The sequence below is a fragment of the Octopus sinensis genome, linkage group LG15 (genome assembly GCF_006345805.1).
Source record: "Octopus sinensis linkage group LG15, ASM634580v1, whole genome shotgun sequence".
Taxonomy (NCBI): Eukaryota; Metazoa; Mollusca; class Cephalopoda; order Octopoda; family Octopodidae; genus Octopus; species Octopus sinensis.
The window spans coordinates 50,304,743-50,312,242 of record NC_043011.1 but is presented as its reverse complement, the minus strand read 5'-3'; positions in this window follow the sequence as shown (position 1 = coordinate 50,312,242).

Genomic DNA, 7,500 nt, shown 5'->3' with positions numbered 1-7,500 from the left:
CCAAACAAATTGTCAAAAGATGCCCGACTACAGGGATAAATTACGAAAATAATTTTCCACCCCTTCCTACTTGCACAATCGAACCAAACACACCAATTTTACAAACTGCAGCCAACAACAACATCACCACAAGCAACAACAATAACACAACAAAACAAATTTCGCTGAGGCGATTAAAGAAAAAAAACAACAATATATTTTACGGCTCAACAAATACAGGACACGAACATTAAAATAACAGAATCAGATGGTATAGTAAAGATAAACATACCAGAAGACATTTTGGAAGATGAAAAAAGACGAACAATCATTTACAAAATAGTTAACAAAAAAACAAAAAGCCCAGAGAAGGCTAACACAAGCAAAATAGAGAAGTGCTTGAAACCCATCTGGAATCACAAAGAATATGTGACCTGGTGGAACAAATTTGCCCACATACAAGTTGTTTTCTACACCGAAGAGTTAGCTAGACGTTTCTCAACGCTAACTCTTCACTCAGATGAACTCCAACTTACACCAAGCTATCGGGGACAGAAAGTGACTAAGATCACTCTAAACAATGTCCCCAAAATAGCCAATAATCTATGGCTTGTAAAGGCCTTATGCGTAAAAATGACGAATTTTACTATTTTGGAAACCACAGTCACAGAGCATATAAAACTGGGTGGGAAAAAAAGTAGAATTCTTCTACATATACATCATGAAGATATAAAAAAAATACCCACCCAGATATGTGTATCAGACGACCACAAGTTATATGTGGTCGTCGATGGCAGAAGACCACGTTGCTACATATGCGGCAGTGAGCAAAACCTAAAAAAAGACTGCAAATCTGCCGCAAGAAAACAACAGCAACAACAAAGCAGCAGCCGGAAACAAAAACAAATAAACAAGGTTTACTACCCACACCACTTTTTGCAGGAACAAACCTCACCAAACAAACAACCACACCAACTGCAGCACCAAGAACAGAAGCAGCATCACCAACAACAACAACCAAGAATATACCAACTCCCAAACCAAGGACATCTGCCAAAAAGACACCCAGCAAAAATGAAGAAACAATTACAACTCCAAATCCCCACAAAATTGAGACCCCAAACAACACAACAATACCTACAATCACTCAAACACAAAATACCCAAACCCCACATCCAAAACCGCATACACCACAACCAAACGCTCACCAACCAACACCAACAACAAAATCAACACAGTCGACAATAGACCCCAATATTTTCCCTCTTCCAGGCTCCGATTCGTCTGATTTGTCATTAGACGAAGAAGACACGGAAGATTGGCAAATAGCCACAGGGGGGAGAAGAAAAAGGGGAAAAAAAAGAAAATAAAAAATAACAAACAAAGCGGGAAGATACACCACTCCCGAAACAAAAACATCCACAGAAAACACACACATCAACACAAACACACCATCATCAAACCCCCCAACAATGTTGACAGCCATAAACACAAACAACCACGACCTAATGGAACACATTAGGTCAAACACTAACATTACTGAAAACGACATAAAAACAAGTAACCACCCACACACAACACCACCACAACACATTAAAATAATACACGTGACACAGAACACATACAGCACCCTGAAATCTCTTTACCCTGATGCAGTAGGGAGATTTCAAAAGTACTCATCGAAAAAAAACTGTATAAAAGCCTCATAGAAGAAGACCGTGAGGTGAAAGACAAAGAACTTTCGAAAAACAAGTAACCTTTTCTCTCTCCTTTTCCTTTTTTGCACTTTTATCGGAACATGCTCAGAATAGGTAGTATAAATGTACGTGGCTTGGGGTCGCCTTGGAAACAAGGCTACCTGTTAAATGACATCAAGTCACTAAATCTGAATATCATAGCCATCAGTGAGACCAGACTCCACAGCTTGCGGGCACTCCAGCACATTTTCGGTACACATTTCAACATTTATTTTTCTCCGTGTCTACCGAGAATGGGCGGAGGTGGCACCGCGGTGCTTATCCGGAAGAGTCTGGATCTCAAAGTAAGAGCAAATTTCCTAGACCCGGAGGGTAGGCTGGTCGTTTTGGATGTCGATGGCAGCAATGAGTGTGCTTTTCGACTGATAGCAGTTTATGCTCCGTCCTTAACAGGCCGACCAGATTTCTTTCGACGTCTAGAGTCTTTCATGGGAACGTCTCGTCCTTTACTTTTAGTGGGGGATTGGAATGCCACCCTGGACACGCATCTAGACTACGTGGGCAGAGATAGCAATAGAAGGGGATGCAAATGCCTCAAAGACCTGCTCAGACGTTTCCAACTGTCTGACAGGTACCGACTGGACCACCCGAATGTGCCAATGTGGACATGGAGTAACCGCATCGGGTCGTCCAGATCATACTTAGATAGAGTATTCTGTAGGACAATAGATAAAAATAGTGTAGGTTGTCCACAATTCATATAGTCAGTTACACAGATCACAAGTTTGTGACTTGTACACTTGACTTAGATAAGACACATAGGCAGGGTCCTGGTTACTGGAACTGAACGCGTCTTTTACAGCACGACAGGTTTACAGGGACCGGATCAGCACATTAGTTAAGAGAGCTTTGACGGGTACCATCATCAACAACAGATGGTGGTATGCCCTAAAAAAAGCGATTAAAGCAGAATCAGTCAGATACTGTAGAGCCCTAGCATTAGACCGAAATAGAATAGAGGGAGATTAGTTAAGGTTTTAGAAGAGGCACTTAGAACTGGCATCGCGTCCAACGTGCTGGCGGCGAGATTGGCCCTCGACCAACACCTCAACGCCAAACACGAGGGATGCGTTGTCAGAGCTAGGATGCGTGCTCTGAGGAACGAAGGAGTTGGAGCCGCCCAAGAGGCCCGAGTGGTGGAGACGCAACGAGGCAACAAAGCCACCATCAAGTCTCTTATAGATGAACAGGGGCGCGAATTGCTCGAGCCTAAAAGGATGTGTGGGGTTTTTCAACAACACTTCACCCAACTGTTTGGGACAAGTGGTGAGTCAGAAAGCAGAGTGGACTTTAGTGCCTACCTGCATGCCTTGCCACGACTCTCAGCAAGGGAGGTGGAGTCTTGTGAAAAGCCTATCACAGCTGCGGACGTACAGGATGCGATGGTAGGCTGCGCGAGAGACAAGTCACCAGGCTTGGATGGTCTGCCCTACGAATTTTATTTTCATATGCCAGACTTGTTTGGAGGCGTCTTGGCAGCTGTCTACTGCAACTGGCAGCAGAACGGGAGTATTCCTGCTTTTATAAAGCGAGGAGCAGTGGCACTGATTAAGAAAGAGCCAAACAAGGGGGACGTCATAGATAATTTCAGGCCCATCACTCTGCTCAACGCAGATTTGAAAATTTTGGCCAAGGTGTTAGCCGAGAGGTTGGCGCTTGTCATCAAGAAACTAATCGACAAGGCGCAAACATGCGCCGTGCCGGGTAGAAGTATTCATGACAACCTCCATCTGATGCGCTACATCATAGACAGGGTAGTTAAAAATCCTGGCATGGGTGGGGCGCTGATCAATTTGGATCAATCAAAAGCCTTCGATAGGGTAGACCATCACTACTTGGAGGCTGTCCTTAAAGCGGCTGGTTTCGGTCCAGTTTTCCGCGGTTGGATCGCTGCCTTATACAGCGGCATCCGCTCAGTAGTTCGCGTAAATGGTCATCTATCCAGACCTTTTAACATCATACGTTCGGTTCGTCAGGGAAGCCCCCTCTCATCGCTGCTGTATGTACTGACTCTTGAGCCACTACTGCGGAAACTGGCGACGCTGAGGGGCATCCCACGAGAGCTGGGATGCGGGAGGAGCGTGTCTGCATACGCGGATGACGTCACCGTCATAGTGTCGAGCTACGAGCACATCGAGCTGGTCGGCGAGACACTGAAAGAATACGAAGCGGTAACGGGAGCAAAAATTAACCGGGAAAAACAGTGGGCTTGCGGCTCGGCATCTGGAGAAGCAAGCCCATGCCGTCCAACAGCGTCTCCATCGTGGGACGCTGGACGGACGGACCGGTTAAATTGCTCGGGGTCTGGTTCGGTCCGGACCTCCAAATGTAGAAGAACTGGGGCGAGATAACGACTAGGGTGGCTACTCTCACCCAGAAATGGACTGAGATAAAGCTATCCCTAAAAGGTCGGGCGGAGGTGGCGAACGCGTACATCGCATCCGTCATCGAGTATCGTCTGACCGTCGTGCCTTGTCCCGACCCTACCATCACCAAACTGGAACGCATACTCTTCCGCTTCTTGTGGAAGGGAAACGTTCCGATGGTTAGGCGATCCATTTGCTGCCAACACCCGCTAAATGGAGGGCTGGGCATGCCGTGGTTGATGCGCAGACATGCGCTGAGACTGCGACATCTCCGGCGCTTCATAGACAACGGTGAACAGGTGTGGTCGCCTTTTGTGCAGCGCGCTTTCCCGCAGCTCGTCTCCTTGGACGAACTACAGTCATGGATCAAGCAGAGACCGAGGCTAGGCGAATGGCACCGCGAGTGTCGCGTTGCTCTCAAGCAACTCTGCCGTCCGGGATCGAACTTGTGCGACTCCATCACAACAAAGGCATTCTATAGAGGATTAGTGGAGGGGAGGTGTGACGACGAACTCGGAGGAACACCTGACCCGCCTGTTCAGGACAACTTTCGGGTCGGGACCTATGAACAATCACCAAAGATCCCTGGCCTGGCAGTGCTATCGAGAAGCATTACCTGTTCGGGATAAGCTCTACAGACACGGTTCCAGACACACTGGACCGACTTGCCCGAGATGCGGTCAGAGCGACGAAACCGTTCTGCACGCACTCGTGCAATGTCCAACCATTTCCGACCTGTGGGCTTATGCCGAACGGCTGCTGTCACGTGTGGGACGAATCCGCCTATCGGCCGAGTCTATCGTGAGAATTGCTCCGCCCCCTTCCCTCAACCGGGAAGGCAAAGCATTCCGAATGACCGTCGAATCAAGAACAGAATTCCGCGTGCTTTGTTGGCAGCATGGACGCACTGGGCCGAAGGCGAAAAGGAGGAATCCACCAAGATACCCAGGTCCTTTACCTGATCGGTCCTCTCTAGCAGCAGATGACCCGGCTCAAAATCAAGTTGAGTTGCAGGAGTAGAGCCGACAGGCAGATGACAGCACTTTGACACGTTTAGACACAGGTCCCAATCGTTAGACCACTTCCAAATTTGGTGGAGGCATCGACGAAGATCCTCTATATTACCGCGAGGAGCGACCAGTTTGATATCGTCGGCAAATAGAAGGGTGTGTTGCGTGAGGTCGTCGGGCAAGTCATTTATGAAGACTAAGAACAACAAGGGCCCAAGCACTGAACCTTGAGGCACGCCACTGCTCGCACTGGAGACGTCGGACCGCGAACCATTAACTTGGACTTGGAAGGAGCGATCTGAGAGGAAGGCACGAACCCATCGTACAATATCCGGATGGAAACTATATGCTTGAAGCTTGACAAGTAATAAGCGGTGGTTTACCGAGTCAAAAGCTTTGGCAAAGTCCAATAAAACGATGTCAACAGCATCACTATCATCGAGGATGCGCGTCACCAATTCTTCCATTACTAGTAAGTTGGTCAAGCATGATCTCTTCGGCACGAAGCCGTGTTGGGAATCAGAGATAGAGGCTGTGTTTAGGAGGTGGAGCATCATACTTTTCTTAAGGATGGTTTCGAACATCTTGCTGATTATTGATGTAAGGGAAACCGGTCGGTAGTTATTCGGGTCTTCGCGGCTCCCTTTCTTGAAAATTGAGCAGATTATCGCTGTTCTCCAGTCTGCAGGTATAACACCCGTCGCCAATGACATATTGAATAGTCGTGTTAAGGGCTCGCAGATGACCGGAGCCAACGCTTTGATAACCCGTGGGTGTATGCCGTCAGGGCCGTGACCCTTGTTGACATCGAGGCTTGAATAACACGTTTGACTTCGTCCCGCGTGATGACCAATCGAAGCATTGGAGGTACCGATCTATCAAATGGAGGGGGTTCACGACCATCATCTTGTTTGAAAATAGTTGAAAAAATCTCGGCAAATAATTGACTCTGTTGATAAGGGTCCTCAATCGATACGCCTGTTGAGTCTACCAACGTTGCAATCTGGTTGTTCAAGCGGGAATTCCGCTGGACATGGGCAAAGAAGGTTTTTGGATTGCTACTGGCATTTGCCGCGATTTTGTATTCATAACTGAAGCGTTCTTTCGTTTCAATTTTCACGGCTCGGTCTCGTTGAGTTTTGTACACCTCAAAAGTTGCAGTCGAATCCAGATTTTTGAATTCAGCCCAAGCAATATCTCTGAGTCGACGTTCTCGTTTAACCTTCTTCGTCACCCAGGGCTTGTGTTTCTTCTTCTTGGGAAGCCCAACGGGAACTGCCTGGTCAGTCAAACAGATTACATATGCTTTGAGGGATGACCATAGTTCGTCAACTGAGGACAACGTCATCAGGGATCGCCAGTCCAGAAGCGCGGAAGCCTCGGTTAGAATTTCAAGATTAATTGCAGAGAAGACTCTACGTGGCAGCGAAGTAGTCGTGGGTGTAGAAAAAGTTGTGTGCATGACGAACTTCAGGACCGCATGATCACTCTTGGCAAGAGGGGCGCACACAGATACGTCTGACACTGATCTTGGATAGCGGGAGAATACCAGATCTAGCATAGATGGCTGCTGCCCAGGAAGTGAACTTATGATATTACAATTGTGAGCATGACAGCCTAACCATTAGGCCACGAGCTTTCACTATGCTCACACACACACACACGCACACACACACACACAGATATATATTCACATACATATACATATGCACACATACACACATCAAACACGTTCACACATCTGTCATGATACCAACAGTTCACCATGATTTAGTTCATTCGTTATGCTCTAGTTTGTGTTATTTGAAATATTAAAGAAAATGGTTTTACGTTTCAATCTATGCAAAGAGATTTGAAAGTGTTAACGTATACTAGAATAAACATATCTGTCGATGAAATATAAGCGTATTAATTATATTGTAGTATATACGTAAACACAGAAATATTATCATTTCAATGCATTACACATACCTACACACAACGACTATATATATATATATATATATATATATATATATATATATAATATGATATGTATATATATATATATATAAATATAATATGATATGTATATACATGTATATATATATATATATATATATATGTATATAAATATAATATGATATGTATATACATGTATATATATATATATATAAATATATGATATCTATATACATGTATATATATATATATATATATATATATATATATATAAATATAATATATGTATATACATGTATATATATATATACTTTCTTTTATTTGTTTCAGTGATTTGACAGCGGCCATGCTGGAGCACCGCCTTTAGTCGAGCGAATCAACCCCGAAACTTATTCTTTGTAAGCCCAGTACTTATTCTATCGGTCTCTTTTGCCGAACCACTAAGTG